This window comes from Primulina eburnea, chromosome 17, assembly GCF_022965805.1.
Source record: "Primulina eburnea isolate SZY01 chromosome 17, ASM2296580v1, whole genome shotgun sequence".
Classification (NCBI taxonomy): Eukaryota; Viridiplantae; Streptophyta; class Magnoliopsida; order Lamiales; family Gesneriaceae; genus Primulina; species Primulina eburnea.
Window position 1 is genome coordinate 26050599 of NC_133117.1, and position 18506 is coordinate 26069104.

Below are 18506 nucleotides of genomic sequence, written 5' to 3' on the forward strand. Positions count from 1 at the left end.
ATAATAATACAGTCTCGGTAACCCTGTCAATCTCAACATCACAGATATAATAACAGAATTCATAATCAGTATCATTACAATTCATAATCTGAATAATAACACAACTCTGATATAGAATCTCAGCTAACTCAACTCTGAAATTCATAACAATTTCATAAACAGTCTATTCTTTAATCTGACTTCAATTATACGATGTCTATTATAGCAGAAACATCATATCTGATTCATGTTCAATTCTGACAATATCATAAATTCAAATTTTGTCTAAACGTAACAAAACTTACGTCCAGTTGTAGCTGTCGTTGCTAGAAAAACGATACCGAAGTCGGATTTAAAATCTGACAGGCGGATCGTTCGCAAATCTCAAATCTCTAAGCGAAAAGGCGTAAGGATTTTCTTGAAGAATTCTCGATCTTCGTTTATGCCTTTTGAGGGGATTAAGGCTTGTAATGTATATATATATATATATATACATTCACACGTTGCATGTCAAGCTACGTGTCATATTTTTCACCATTTTCAGGCGGCGCTCGGACGGTTAAGAATTACCGCCCGGGCGCCGAACCTTCTGCCCGGTTACTCATCTTACCATCCCTGGCGCTCGGGGCTGTCAAAAACTACCGCTCGGGCGCCAGACGTTCTGTCCAAATCCCTTCTTGTGATGCATTGGCGCTCAGGCAGTATTTTCCTACCGCTCGGGCGCCACATATTCTGCACAACTTCTTGACTTGTTATGCACTAACGCCCGGTTTTCCTTTCATGTATTATTTTAACTCCTGATATCTCAATTCTGTCAATTAATCAATTTCTGATTATAGTAATTTACACCTCGGGCCTTACATTTCTCCCCCTCTTAGATCTGAGTTCGTCCTCGAACTCGCAAGTAATCAATTCAGATACATCAGAAGAAATGTATAATAGAATCAATTAGAAAATTCACCTCGATGAACAATTCTGGAAATCTTAGTCTTATATCAGATTCTATCTCTCAAATAGTTTCTTTGAGATTATGACAGTCTTACTGTGTTTTCAACAACAGAATAATCTTCGTTCTGAAATATTCTTCTTTTGCGGATCTCCGATTCCAATCTGGAATAAGAATTCAAGAATTATAATATCATAATACTCCTCAAAATAGTTCTGACAAAAGAAATCTCGTAATAATGGCTATACAACATCCGTATATGCCCATCCACAGCTCATAGCGAGTCAACATTATCAGCTGTTATCAAATCTGTTTATCCCAGTCATGGATATATTAAATCTCTGGCCCCAAATACCAATCGTCACCATCCGACATTGGCATATTTAGTCTGTCTATTCTGAGCTATCTTCATTCTCTTATGAATTAGCTACATTTTCTTGGTCATATCTCTGACCGTATCAGTTCCTATTTCAGGTATCTCCGAGATATTATTCCTATACCACTGGAATCTGCAGTACTTACTGTACAATATCTCATCTGTAGCTATCTCAATATTCGTTTGATAGCTATCATCATACAATAATTCATATAGTGACAATATGTCATGTCAACTAGTGCTAGCATCCAGCACTACAGCTCCACAAATATCTTCCAATATATGGATAGTACGCTCTGACTATCTGTCAGTCGGTGGATAATATAGGCGAAAGCTTATGGTATATTCTGCCATAAGTATAAACTCAATCAAAATCACAAACTGTCATAGTCTACTTCTACATTCTGGTCAATCTGACCATTTCTCTGACATTGATCTTTGTCATCTGGTAATGTTTGTACGTCATCTTGTACAAACTAGTAGATATAGATTGAACAATCTGTCAATCACAATCATATTGTATCAAAATCTGGAAAGTATTGCAGTAATCTCATTACGAAATTAATCGAAATATACTCTCCATATCTAGTCAGAAATATACAAACTCTGTGAGGCCCGGGGCTGAAGAGGGCAGGGGGGTGATCGCTGGTGCCATGAGGTGGCACGGACAATGAGCGGCTCCTGGCAGGCTTCTAGGTGGAGGGAACATGAATGAACCGTTCTTACACCGGAAGGAGAAGGATTCCGAGACTGTTCAATGTAATGGACTGTACAGTTGAAGAGGGCTTAAAAGATTTGATTGGTACTACTCATATCACGAAAGTGCATCTTCTTTTCGGTAGCTCATCACATAAGAATTCCAAAGTTAAGCTTGCTTGACTTGGGGCAATTTTGGGATGGGTGACCCTCTGAGAAGTTTCCCAGGGTGTGTGTGAGTGAGGACATAAGCACGCTGGAAAGACCCGTCTTGATACAGTGAAGACAGTCATCGAATCTGGGATGTTACAAACTCTGTAATAACTCTTCTGGTTTCTATCTTTCTATCTTCATTTACTGGCAATTCAGACGTTTCAGTACAAATTTTGCCAACATTTCAGTACAAATTCTGTCACAACTGATTTAATCTGTCTATATCAAAACTATCTGTTCGAATATCATACATTCTCAGTCACCAAAAATGAAAACTGAATCCACCACGGTGCATTTCTGACACTATCTGTCATTTCAGATTCGAACTATCTGGTATAAACAATTCAGTTAATAATATAAATTAAAGAAAATAACTGCCTGGCATTCGGTTCTGACTATCGATATCAAATTCGGTTGTATAATTCAGAAACATTTGACATCACAAGATAATCATTCTCATACAGTAAAAATCACATCTATGAAAATTCTGATATTTCTGATATCGGTATCATTCTCTGTCACTGATCCAGATCTCAACTGTGCCAAAATCATTTAGTATACTAACTTCAGATATCGCATATTCTGAATACAATATGTTTCAAGCAGGATTCATATCTGAATAATTTATGTATACAATAATCACAGTTCTCAGAGTATTCAATACAGTCTTCAGATATTCTATTCAATCAATCAGATGCTGCAATTATATCAAAATATCATAGATACAACGCGCATAAAATTCATCAGAATGTCTCTGAACATACTGAAACATGCTAAAGAGAAACACTAAATCAGATGTAACTCCTGGTCGTTACTCTTCTACTGATCTTTCAATTCTTTCAATTCACTCTGTATCATTCCACATATTCAATATCATTCTGTACTGGATTCTAATAACATAAACAATACCTGATCTCAATTCAATTCTGAAATCTATCTTTCTGATAAGCAAATCTAAAATCTTATCTGGGCAAACATCAGCCAACTCGTACATCACTGGCAAATCTGCCAATGCTAGGTTCGATTTCAGTAAGCCTACTGAATACATAAAGATACCATCTGCTCCTTTCTGTATCAATCGAGTCATAGACAATACAGATATCAAAGGAATTCTAGATCTAGAATCCTTACCGTGGAATTTTTACTCTTCAGCCATATCTGGTCTGAATCTTATACTCTCCTGAAAGGAATCTATAATAGTTCTGTACTTGTTTAGCATATTCATATCAATAATGCAGTCAAATCAGAAACACAAGTACATCATAATCTAACTCGATCTCATTCTCATCTTACTGTAGTATACAATATGTCACAGAAATCTCTGATATCAATCTTTCTTTCCCCAAAAGGTACAAAGATTAATACTACAGCAATACAGACCCAACAGGTACCATATATATCAATGCAACTTAGTCAAAGATAATCTTAAGAAATGCATTAGTATATATCAATACATATGCAACATAATCATAAAAGAACGGTACCTGCCACTATATCATCAAGTGCCTCTTGGGTTTGTTTCTCGGTCACTGCCACCAGATGATCCTGATCCCTGAAATCTTCGGGGATCTCTCTGTGGACAAACTCTAGCAAAGTGCCCCGGCTGTCGGCAGATACGACAACTACCAGTAACTCCCTGGCATAGCTCCGTGGGATGTCTTCCTCCGCAAGTTCTGCAATACACTCTAGTATAACTCGGGCTAGAACCACTGGAGCTAGAGGAACCACTCTCTAACTTCTTGAATGGCTTCTTTCGAGCTTTCAGCAAATCTTGCTTTCCACTCGTGCTGCCGTGGTCAAATCGGAGAGGGGATTGTTGTGCCTGGGGTTGTATCGCACACACCCTTGTTAGTTGTCTAATCAGACTCGCCTCCGCTCTCTTCGCTCTACTCAAGACATCAGCAAAATGGTAAGGTCGCTGCATATTCATCAATGCAACTATCTCCGAGTTCAATCCTCTGATGAACTGATTCGCTACAGCTTCATCATTCCCAATTAAATAAGGAGCAAAACGTAGTAGAGTAGAGAATTTAGCAACATATTCTTCAATATTCAGTTGACCTTGTATCAAATTCTCAAACTCTACTTTCTTGTCTTCTCGGTACGAAAATGAGAAAAATCTTCGATAAAATTCAGTTCTGAATATTTCCCACGAAATCACTGTACCTCTCTGTTCTAGCATTCTTTTACTTGTAATCCACCAAATTCTGGCCGCTTCTCGTAACTGGTTAGGCACCATTTTAACTCTCTGTTCATCTGTACAATCAAGTAAATCGAACAATATTTCTATGTCATCAAACCAGTTCTCACAATCTTCAGACGTCTCGATACCACTCAGAATCGGCGGCTGAAATAACTGAAACTCTTTCATCTTTATTTCCATCTGAGTTTCTGATACTTCTATCTGTTCAGTCGAAGTACTACCCCTTTCTGGAATTCTCCGTGGAGGTATATTTGCTTATCAAAATATTATTACCCAAATACTACAAATCTGTTCCAATATTTCTTTGATCATCTTACTGCTGATCAAGAATCAAATCTGATTCATACTCAATAATACATATTACCAATCCAAATCAGATAATTAGATAACATGTATTTCAGAGCAGTAAAGCATAATCTCATGCTAGCATACACAATGTAAATCAACATTAAAATAAATATCATGCTAGCAATCACATGCAAGGAAAGAAAATTCAATCTACCCCGCTCATTCTCTTCTATCTCAGTCTAAAGGATCTATCGCTCTGATACCACCTGTTGTGGGGACCCGGACGCTAATCATCTTCTTATTCATCTTTGGGGTTTAATTATCAATAAGATAAACAGGGTCTAAAATTTTTCTTTTAAAATGTGGAAGGTAATTGAATCAATCTATTATACAAACTGGTATAATGATACAAATCTTGTATAATATGCATCTAGTTCAACTAGGTTCAACTACTACAATCAAGTAATAAAACCTATCTACATCCAAGTCCGTGATCACCACTCTAATCTCGATCTCTCATCGTCTTCTAGACCCTGATCCTGCCCCCACTTGTTGTCATGCACACATACAAACAAGACAACAGCCGGATAACTCCGTTGAGATATAAATATCCCAGTATAAACAATGTATACATGCAGTTAACTGAATTAACATAAAAGCATGAATTATATCTTATCACATGTAGCATAATCAAACAACATGTATCAATACCGGTCTGTAAATAAAACATGAATCGTAATCTACGAAACATAAATTAATACGGATCTGTAAATCAAATTCTAGTCTCAATATCTAAGACTCAACTCATCTCTCATTCTAATCTAGGGATCCCAATCTAATTTAGACTTTGGTATGTTGTATCGAATTTCTACAATAGACGTCAATCTACATCTAAGCTCATCGATACACCGTAAGTCTAGAGTCTCTGCGGTTCTGACAAAGACTCGGCGGTTCTGCCATCGCTAGGCTGATCTGCCCTAGACTCAGACTCTGACTCTGCTCTAAGTCAATAGATTAACATATCAATCTGATAATTTGCAAATATCAATGCAATAAAATAAAGTATGTGATTTAGGGAAACTCAAGTCGACCTAACTCGAGTTGTGCAATCCCGAATCAACATTTATTTATACCTTTATCTTCTCGGTCTGACGAAGATGAAGTCTTGTATTCTGATCTGTCCATACCCAGTCATGCAATGACAATCACATAGATACAATGTCAGTATATATCTCAGTTCAGAATCTGTTCTGATCAATACTCAAATCAATACAAAATCTTATTAATGTCAATGACATAACAATACACTCTCTTTAATACTGACTCTGATCAAATATAAATCAACTGATGTTTCGACGGCATAATAATACAGTCTCGTTAACCCCGTCAATCTCAACATCACAGATATAATACCAGAATTCATAATCAGTATCATTACAATTCATAATCTGAATAATAACATAACTCTGATATAGAATATCAGCTAACTCAACTCTGAAATTCATAACAATTTCATAAACAGTCTATTCTTTAATCTGACTTCAATTATACGATGTCTATTATAGCAGAAACATCATATCTGATTCATGTTCAATTCTGACAATATCATAAATTCAAATCTTGTCTAAACGTAACAAAACTTACGTCCAGTTGTAGCTGTCGTTGCTAGAAACACGATACCGAAGTCGGATTTAAAATCTGACGGACGGTTCGTTCGCAAATCTCAAATCTCTAAGCGAAAAGGCGTAAGGATTTTTTTGAAGAATTCTCGATCTTCGTTTATGCCTTCTGAGGGGATTAAGGCTTGTAATGTATATATATATACACACGTTGCATGTCAAGCTACGTGTCATCTTTTTCACCATTTTCAGGCGGCGCGCGGGCGGTTAAGAATTACCGCCCGAGCGCCGAACCTTCTGCCCGGTTACTCATCTTACCATCCCCTGGCGCTCGGGCTGTCAAAAACTACCGCTCGGGCGCCAGACGTTCTGTCCAAATCCCTTCTTGTAATGCATTGGCGCTCGGGCAGTCTTTTCCTACCGCTCGGGCGCCACATATTCTTCACAACTTCTTGACTTGTTATGCACTAACGCCCGGTTTTCCTTTCATGTATTATTTTAACTACTGATATCCCAATTCTGTCAATTAATCAACTTCTGATTATAGTAATTTACACCTCGGGCCTTACAGCCGCTATCTCTGCATCAGTCTTGGGAGACATAGACTTGGATAGAGACACGCCATGACACATTGGTAGATGCCCTCTCTTGAAATCATCCATCGAGAACCGCTTCACGATGGTATCAATGTATGTGGATTGGGTGAGACCAAGCCATCTTCTCGATCTATCTCTATAGATCTGTATTCCCAATACAAAAGATGCTTCACCCAAGTCCTGTATCGAGAACTTACTCGCTAACCATATTTTAGTTGATTGCAACATTGCTACGTCATTCCCAATGAGTAGGATGTCATCAATATAAAGCACAATGAATGTCACAGCACTCCCACTGACCTTCTTATACACACAGGGTTCCTCAGGATTCTTAATAAAACCAAAATCTTTGATTGCACTATCGAATCTAAGGTTCCAACTCCTAGATGCCTGCTTTAGACCATAAATAGATCTCTAAGTTTGCACACCATATGCTCACTTCCGACAGATGTAAACCCTTCAGGTTGAGACATGTAAATCTCTTCCTTAATATCCCATTAAGAAAGGCTGTCTTGACATCCATCTGTGATATCTCATACTCATACCATGCAGCTATGGTTAGCAATATCCTTATAGACTTGAACATTGCAACTCAAGAAATAATTTTCCTCAAAGTCAACTCATTGTCTTTGAGTATATCCTTTTGCTACCAATCGCGCCTTGAAGGTCAATACCTTCCCATCCGCCCCAAGTTTCCTCTTGTAAATCCATTTATACCCTATGGGAACAGTTCCTTCAGGTGGATACACGAGATTCCACACTTGGTTCGAATGCATGGAATTCATCTCAGATTCCATTGCTTCAAGCCACTTGGATGAATCGGCATTAGATAACGCTTCCTTGAAGGTCTGTGGATCACATCCATGGTTAGGCTCATCATGGCCCTCTTTAAGAAGCAGACCATACCCATATGTGGTCTCGCGACTCTCTCAGATCTTATAGGAGCTTGTATCTCCTCTCTTGGCTCTTTGGGTGTGAGTTCTTCAATTGTGGGTGTCTCTCGAACCTCTTCGAGTTCTATCATCTCCCATTTTCTATCCAACAGAAATTCTTTTTCCAAAAAAGTTGCATTCCTAGAAACAAACACTTTTGTTTCTTGGGGATGATAGAAATAGTATCCAACTGAATTCCTTGGATATCCCACAAAGTAACATAAAATGGATCGACTATCTAATTTATCTTCCACTGTCTGCTTCACAAAAACAGGGCATCCCCATATTCTAAGATAAGAATATATGGGAGGCTTACCCATCATATCTCATATGGAGTCTCATCAACTGCCTTTGAATGGACATTGTTCAACAACAGTGCCACTGTCTCAATCGCATATCCCCAAAAGGTTGGCGGCAACTCCGCGAACCCCATCATAGACCTAACCATGTCCATCAATGTCCGGTTACGACGCTCCGAAACACCATACAACTGTGGTGTAGCAGGAGGATTCCACTGCGAGAGAATCACATTCTCCCTAAGATGCTCTTGGAACTCGGCACTCAAGTACTCACCACCTCGATCCAATCGAAGTGACTTGATGCTTCGTCCCAACTGTTTCTCTACTTCACTTCAGAATTCTTTGAACCTTTCAAAGGCTTCAGACTTGTATTTCATCAAATACTCATACCTCGAAAAGTCATCGGTAAATGTGATGAAGTAGGCATGTCCATGCTTAGTGGTGATGCTAAGCAGATCGCACACATCGGTATGGATCAAATCCAATAACCCTTTGGCTCGCTCCACATGGCCCTTAAAGGAAATTTTGGTCATCTTTCTTTTAGACAGGATTCATAAGTTGGGAGAGAATTAATATCAGACATATCAAACATGCCCACTCCCACTAGCTTGTTCATCCTTCTTAGGGAAATATGTTCTAATCGAGCAAGCCATAATTGTCCGAATTTAGAGTATCATGTTTTTGCTTGTTTGTTGTTGTTATTGCTTAGACAGTGTTTACTGGAATATATTTCAATTTTAAGTTATAGAGATCGTTTTCAAGTTCACCCGTACCTATTAAACATTCATTCTTGTAAATGTTGCAAACACCTTTGCTAAATAAACAAGAATATCCATCTTTATCAAGCATAGAAATGGAAACAATATTTTGCATCAAATCAGGTACAAACAAAACATCTCTTAAAATTAACTTAAAATCATTGTTCAAAAGCAAGTAAACATCTCCTACGGCCTTGGCAGCAACTCTTACTCCATTTCCATCCTCAAGAAGGTTCTTACCTTCCCTAAGTCTCCTACTTCTTCCCATCACCTGCAAATCATTATATAGATGTGAGCCACATCCGGTATCCAATATCCAAAAAGTAGAGTTAATTGAAATGTTTACCTTAATATAGAACATACCGTTTCCAAAAATCTTCTGGGCAAGATATTCTATGCAGTTATGCCACCAATGTCCAGGCTTCTTGCAGTGATCACATATATCAACAGTCTTGTCAGCTTTAACTGGTGTAGCTGCCACAGCGGGACTCGGAGCTTGCCTCTTCAAGGGCACGTTCTTCTTGGGACGTTGGAAAGAACGCTTCTTTCCCTTCCCATGTGGACCAGTCTTCGCATCAGATGAAAAACACACATAAAGAACCGACTTCTCTTACTGATGGTGGTTTCAAAGGTCACAAGCATGTTCACCAACTCCTCAAGGGTAGGCTCTAGCTCGTTCATGTTGAAATTCACCACAAAAGTATCAAATGAGCTAGGCAGTGACAAGAGCAACATGTCGGTGGTCAACTTCGAAGGCAACGTAAGATCCATGCCAACGAGCTTATCCACTAGCCCAATAATCTTTAGGCCATGATCATGGACCGAAACCCCATCTCGCATGCGTAAAGTGATTAGTTCCTTGACGGTAGCATGCCTAAGAGGCCGTGTTTGCTCACCAAAGAGCTCCTTGAGATGCAAATGAATGTCAACAACACTCTTTGCATCCTCAATACACCTCTCCAGCTCATCATTCATAGAAGCCTGCATAAACACTTAGCTCGCAAGTCATGGTCACACCTATCCTTGTAAGTCTGCAATTCCTCAGGAGTGTAGCTAGTCGGAGCCTCAACATGATGCGACTCAGTAAGTGTATATGCTATCCTTTCCGAATTCAGGACTATTTTCAGATTTCTTAGCCAATTGAGGTAATTATGTCCGGTTAATACGTGTTTGTCGAGTATTGCAGATAGCGGAATGCGAATCAAAGACATTGTCAAAATTTGTACTGAAAAGTAAAACATATAAATGTTAATGACTATTTTAAAATGTTTATTAAGATATAAAGTATGGACTTTTACTTCATAAATTTTCGCTCCCACTGTTTTGACAATTTTCACTACCCTCTAGTGAAAACGGGAAACTCCTTTCCTCGGTAGGTACATAAGGTCCAATTAGCAAATTATGATCCCGAATAATATTAGTCAATCATAATTCCTAAAAGTTAGTTTCCAATTGCATCTCCATGAAACCCTCTACGTAAACTTCTGTCTCACGTTGATTAAGAATCAATAATATGACGTTCATCTTTACGTGTCAAGTGTTACCCATCGATGTTGAACCTTTATGGACGGTCGCCATGAGTTCCCTCAATAATATGAGCCGAAATCATGGGAGTTCCACGTAGTTCACATCACCATGTCAATGGGTGTCACAAATTTCCAGTGTCCAGGCCCCCCAATAATATGAGCCGAGCCCCGAATACGAGTAGCGTTCATGATGCACTCATTGTCGATGGAAGACATGGAAATTATAAACACCTTTATAATTCCCTTTTTTAGGCTTGATATTAATTTTGAATTTTATTCAAAATGAGAATTTTTAATTTTGAAAGGTCTCATCATTAATTTTATTTAAAAGCTCGCTATGTTTGATTGTATGTTTGCCGGATTCGTGCAACTTTGTTATTATCATAATAATAACACACATACTCATTATTTATAACATATCATGCATATATTATAAATAGTAAACAAAACAAGGATGATCAATTGTCCCAATACTAATGGCCCGTGTGAGCTAAACACGGGCCTAGGTCCAATCCTAAGAAAATGCATGGGATGCAAATGAAACTTTTACATAAGCTTCCAATAAACCAAGCCCACTTTATAAACTGATAATTATTACAATCATTCAACACAAAATATTCTAGCATACACCTAACAAATTGGGCTTGAGCTTTTGATCATCCTTCATGCATAATATCACATATCATACACCATCAATTAATTATCACAATAATCAATTGATCCAATATTATATATCTTGATCAAATCACTAACCGCCACGATTATAAACTAAATTAACAAAGTATACAAACTCCTTTGTTTATTTTATAATTAATTTATTTATAACCGAATTTTTTGTAAATCACCATTTACTATAAATAATTAAAGTCCAACTTCAATTATTTATTTTATGAGAAAATATGTACAAATTTTGTGGATTTAAACTTAAAGGCCCAAAAATTCATTTTTCACCAAAAATATTTTGGCCTATTTAAATTCAAAAAATTGTATTAGCCATCTAATGGCCCAACAAATTCAAGGCCTATGACATTTTGATATTCCGAAACATTTTTGGAAACCCTAGCCATCATCGCCGTTGCCGGAGCTCCGTCGCCGGATTCCTGCCAACATGCACATAAATGTTTTGCTTCTTTTATTAAAATGAAGGGGTTGTTCGGGGGCTACCCTTGCTGCCCGTTTCAGGCAGCCCCTGGGCTGCCCGAAATGGGGAGCAACTTGCTGCCCAAAATGCCCCAAAAAACCGGCATTATATTTGTTGTTTTGATTGTATCATGCGGTTAGAAATTGACCTCAATATAATATCATGTATATGATACACACAATAGTATCCATAGCTCTGATACCACTTGAAAGGGATCGTTTAAGGTGCCCGAGATACGCAACGGAAGTTTCAAAAATTATTTTCTAGCAAAAACCGAGCACCCTAAACACTAATATGTGTAGCAAATACAATAAAACATAATATGACATTCATAGGGTGTTTTAAGAAAAATTACCTATCAATCTTAAAAGATTGATGATGGCTCCAACTAAGATGTAAACACCTTAGCTCTTGAGTTGTAGATTGATCAACAAGCCACCCTTGAGCACTCCTTGCTCAAAATAAAGTCCACCACCAATAAAGAAGATCCCCTCTAATTTTGCACTAAAAAAATTAGAGGATTTTTCTTTTAATAAGAGAGTGCTATCCTCAACAATTGAAGAAACAAAATGAAGGAGATAATGCTACAAAAATTTCAGCAATTGTGTGTTTTGGAGAGAAGGGGAGACCTTTTCTTGGTTGTGGAAAAAATTGAAGTAAAAAGTTGCATGTGCCTGCCATGTCATTAACTCAAAATTTGCCTCCAACCCTTCACCTCCCAAGCATGCAATTCTATTTGGGCTTATAACAATTACAAAGCCCGTAGACTTTTATTTAAATGTTTCAAACATATTTGATACCATTTAAAATTTATTTGATTTTACTCATGCCCACTAGTTGAATAATTATTTCTTATTGATCTCTACAAGGCCCAATATTGTTTAATTAATTCAACACTTGAATTAATTTAATTATTTGGACTTTACTAGGCCCACTAGGGTTTAATTAATTTAACAGTTGAATTAATTTAATTTAGTCCATAATATTGTTTATGAAAATCACAAATTTTTAAATACATTTTTCACTTGGCAACTTTTAATTTAGGAACACTTCCTCAAGTTAAAAGTTACATTTTCCTTATAGAAGTCATGCTTTTAATCTTTCCTTGTGCTTATAAACTCCTTTATAAGCCGTTCAACACATTGAACTATTTTACTTCTCAACGGGATCTAGAAAGTTATCACTTGTGTGGCCCTCAATGGTTCATTGATACAACTAGCCTTGTGTTCACATATTAATGTGATTCGAGAATAAACATGTCCTTATATGAGCATACCCCAATTGCTGTCATTCTTAATTATCAACTCCTTGATAATAAGAACGTCAAAACTCAAGTCTGATAGTACCCAACCAATCATGTGAAACGCCTAGCAGCATCGCTTACATGATTCCCTAGGTATAAAATCATAGTGCTGCAAGAACCATTCTATTATGGATAACGTATAGTACGGTCCCCTCATCTCATATATCCCGACCGATTCGATAACTATTGGTATATCAAGTGCTTTCAAAGAATCGATACTATGCATCATGTCGTAGTTGCATCGATGATGTAATCTAAGAAACCCCTTTCATAATTACCACAATACTCTGATAAGAGATTTCATACTACATATACATGAGATCACGTAGGATATCCATACCCGAAGGTAAACGGTGAATCCATGACTACAATGCATCGAGTCCTACATGTTTCGAAAAAACACCCAACCTTGCCACCTGATGATCCCATGAGAGTCGGTAAACAAGTCAAAGTGCAATGCTAGCATATAGAGTCTCAATGTTGTCCCGAGTCATAAGGACTAATGGTGTACAACCATAAACTAGGATGTTTCCACTCGATAAGTGATAACCCTTGGAAAGTCTTTTATGAAGGGTTGTTCAGTGCACTCTACAAGGAGCACCTATCTGCATGTTTGGACATCACAATGTCCCCTACCAATGAAACATGGCACTCACATCGTAGATACTAGTCTCCAACTCGAGCGGCCTATATCCTTCTTAGCGGCGGCTGAATCGACTAGGAACTGTTTAGAATATACAGTATGGCAAATATGAGTTTCATGATACTCATCATATGAGCATCTCATATTCTTTCTGCTATTTGTATATTCAAGGACTTTATCTATGCAACAAGCATGTGTATATAGATAAAGATGTGCCAAAACAATAATTTAAAATATTATTAAAACAAAGATTGTTTATACATAGAGTTTCAACATGAACCCTCGGCCAACACTTGGCTCGACGGGAAACTACTCGAACACATTAATGTTCTTTGGTTCAACTTGTGAAACAAAGCATGAGTGTCTAACTTAACAGTACACGACAGTCATGCATACTAACCAAATCATCTTCCGGTAATCAACCTTCTATTTTCATCGATTTTTCATGTCTCCGTTTAAAGCTCCTATGATTTGAAATAGGGTGATTCTTCTGGAATTTGCTGGGAATTCTTTCCCAATATTTTTCACACCATCATAATTATCTTTTGTCTCATTGCTTTGATAATCATATTCGGATTCTGTCCGTCTTAGAGGAGGTGGTGTCTCTGGTGTCACAACATCAATTACAACATCTGTGTTGACCAGTGCCTCAGATGTTTCCAAGATACCATCTGCATCAGCTTCGATCGTATTTCATGACAAGATCATAAAACACAAGACTAATTGATTTCATATGCGTTCTAGTTCTCAAATTAAACAAACGATAAGCACGGCAATTCGTTGAATAACCGAGAAATGCACATTTTGTCAGTCTTGAAATCAAATTTGGCTAGGTTATCTTGTTCATTTAACACCTAACATACATACCCAAAAATATGAAAGTAATTTAGGTTTGGCTTCTTTCCCACGATGATCTCATAGGATGTTATAATCGAACCACTCCTTAAATACACACGATTTGAAATATGGCATTCTGTGTTTAAGGCCTCAACTCAAAAATGTTTTCAAAAATTTTAAAACTCAACATGACCCAAGCCATCTCCTGTAGAGTTCAGTTCTTCAAATCGGCAATGCCGTTTTGTTGATGAGTCTTTGGGGGCAGAAAACTAATTTGATATACTTATTTTATAACATAAATATGAAAAACACGAGTTTTCAAATTTTTTACCGTGGTCATTTTTGATTCTACCAACCCTCAAATTGTGCAGATTGGTAATTCCAACAAATAGTTTTTTAAATGCATGAAAGTATCTGTTTTTTTTTCTATGAAATCTTACCCATGTAAAGCGTGAAAAGTCATCAACACAAACAAATGAATAAATTTTATCTCTGAAGCTTTTAACTTCTATTTGACCCATAAGATGTGTAAAAGTTCCAGACACCGTGTTTTCCCGTAGTGTTGTAACACTTGGTGTGGCACATGGGTTTGCTTACCTTTTTAGCATGCTCCACAAAGATAAGGTATTCCAGAGGTTAAATTAGGCATACCTCGCCCATAATCATATTTCCCTATATTCTTCAGTGTCTCGAAGTTTGCATGACCCAACTTTTGATACCACAAATCTCGTTCACTTACCTCAGTATGTCTACAAACATGTTCATCTCCCAGTTGGTAGCAGTTATTAGCAGATCTAGTACCTGTCATAACATAAACATTAACTTTATCAAAAACTTCACATGTATTTTTGTCAAACTTAACATGAAAATCATCACCACATAATTGACTAATTCTTATTAAATTTGAGTTAAGTCCCTAAACATGAAGCATATTGTGAAGCTTAGGAAGTCCATCCACGTTCAATGCCACTTTTCCAGCAATCTTTCAATTTGCACCATCTCCATAGGTTACTCGGACACTTTTTAATTCAATATAATTAGTAAGGTGGTCCTTAGAACCTGTCATGTGGTGTGAGCACCCACTATAAAAATACCAAATACCTGCAATATTAGTTTTTAAGGAGGTATAAACATCAATACAATGAATTTCAGCCCTTGGAACCCAAATCTTCTTCACTGAAAGTTTCTTGGCGAAGGTGTTGCAGTTGGTGTTATGCAAAACTTGGTACAACATCCGATTTGCCTGATATGACCATCATTTAAACAGTAGTGACATACAAAACGTTGTATATTTTGTTTAGGCTTTTGAGCAGTTTTGACCGAAGGAGTATCTTTTGGAACAACAGTATCAACACTTTCTTTCACAAAAATAATCTGTTGAGATTTAGAGTTGGACGATTCTCCAACTTCAACCACATTATTGTTAAACCTCAATCCAGCTTTGCCATATTTTCCCATTGATCGATCAAAAATAGCACTGTAAAATCCTTGGTATAAATCGATAATATTCAAGGTCGAAATAATCCCAAGTGCACGATGTCAAATAATAAAATAGTTTACAAGAGTACGAGTATTGTTCCTCTAGAGTCTGCATTTCGCTTTATTCCCAGTTATTAAACCTTTAGCAACGAAAATTTGGATGATTGTTTATTACTACAATGATTAAATAAAAGCTCAAAAAAAAGATTCATGAATTAAATGATGAAAGAAATAAGCTTAAATGATTGATTAAAGATTCAATGAGGAATGATTTTGTTGGGAATCTCGGTTTACCTACCCCTCGTTCATTTATTTAATTCATTTGACAATTATCTACGCTTTAGACAGGAATTCCTAACCAATTGAACACGCCCTTCGAGCTATGCCAAACTAATTCAACTCAGTGAAGTAATTAAATCTCTTTAATTATTTATCAAAGGTGAATTGTATGTCGTTCTATGAAATCCCTTAGCTTTCGAACTACTGGACTATGACTATAGACATGTATCCAAATCCATATTTCTATGTAAATTGTAAATCAACGGATTATGCTACTCGTTCCTATCACGGGCTATTCTTTCAAACTCATTCACAATATGAAATTGTTGTTAAAGTTAGCAACGCTTCAACAACATAATGAAAATAATAGCACAATCAAGAGTAAATCAAAAGTCGATAAATAAATTAACTAAACACGGTTTAATTATAGGATCCCCTTAAAACCAACAAATAATGAATGTTAGCTTCTAGAATTCATGATAAAATTAAGCAAAACAATATTTAAACAATAAGTTTTAAGCTATAAATTCTAGACTTGATGAAAACACGAAGAACAATGTTCAAAAATCTTGAACTCTTCGCTCCAAGCTTTGCTCCAAGCCTTTTTCTTCGCTCCCAAATTTTTGACTACTGAATTCTATTAATTTTCGTCCCTAGGGTTTTCTTATGTAGCGTCCTACCTTCCAAGTTTGAAACAAACCAATTAGAGAATTTCCTTGTTTAATCGCGTTGAGGCGGTCAAGAATTACCGTCTTAGCACGAGGTCTTCTATAATTTTTTCTCTTGTATCTCACCCTGGGGCGATCAAATATTACTACATTAGTGTGAGGTCTTATGTTGAACTCGTGATTCTTCAGCCTCTCGCATTGGGGTGGTCAAATATTAATGTTCTAGCGTGAGGTCTTCTCTCAAACTGCTTACTTGTCTTCTGCATGCATTGGGGCAGTCAAGAATTACCGCCCCAACATGAAGTGCTCTGTCTTCGATTTCACTTCCGATTGAATTTTCTCCTTTTTTGTCGTCCTCCTGCACACTCATACAATCTAGTGAGCGGTGATCATAAGCAATAATTTAATATGAAATGAACAAAATGCAGACCTCGTGCAACCAAAACGATGCAAACTAAGACTCACACAATGCACTAAAATACGTAAATACGACCTCTATCAACCCCCTCATATTAACCTTTTGCTCGCCCTCGATCAAAATAGGTTGCATGACATAATAACACAAGAAGTAGCATGTCGGTACATTCATGGTTCTGGTCTGCCTCAACGAACTAAACACATATTTTATCCACTAACGGAAGACCCTAGTTCCGCATTTCACCACGAAGTTACAACACTACAATCTTTCATGGATTTAAAAACGTGTGTGTGTGCAATGTTGGCTCAAGTATCATGCATTTCCATAGTAAAATTTTCAACGCTGTAAGAGACTTCAGTCAACACATCAGTGTAACAATCCCTCTCTCACATCCCTCTTCAATAGTTACTGATTCGCAGCACGGATAGTTAGGACTCGTCAGGCATAAATCAACACATGATAGGGGTACCTCGACTAGGCTGAAATGGGGAAATGAGGGAGGTACAGTGGTGTATCATTTGTGCACATTCAGATTTTGAATCTTACTTTCTTCAACTCCATGCAACTCCATCCTTTTAGCCTAGGAATAGAATTTCATTCCTTTTTTTTGGCTCCCCCACACCTTACATCTCCTTTTTTTCTCTTTTTTTTTTTAATTTTTTCTTGCATCATTCTTTTCTTATTTTTCTGTACTCCCTCGGATAGGAATAATAGATATGGGTGTGTGGCTTTAGTCCAATCTCAAGGGTACATAAATGAGGCTAGACAAGGCTAGATATACGGGTAACAAGTATCGCAACACAATTATTATCAGTAAGCTCACTCCAATGCATTGGTCTAACAGAAATGTGCCTAACTCATCCTCGTGCCGCTAGGCAGTGTTCGTGTCAAAGGACGTGTTCAAGTTCAAGTCACCTAGTGCATCTCAAATTCTCCACAAACAATTTCCAAGTTCACTATGTCATACATTCTTCTATTTCCCACATACATGCCGAAAATTTCATTATCCAATTAAGATTTTCCTGTGTGAATAACACTTGTGTTCTAAACTAGCGTCGTAACAAAAATGGACGTGCGTATATGTGACCCATTCAACATCATTATTGGCTACCACATACAAATCTAGCACCAACTATAGACCACTTCTCAAGTGACAATACAAATACCATGAGACAAATGCGATACGAAAAATGAACTAAATAAAAAACCTAAACACAAAATAACCAAACTAAAAACCCACCCCCAAATAAAATTGTGCAGTGTCCCCAGTGCACAAAACCACTCAAACAGGTAGACAAAAAAATGGC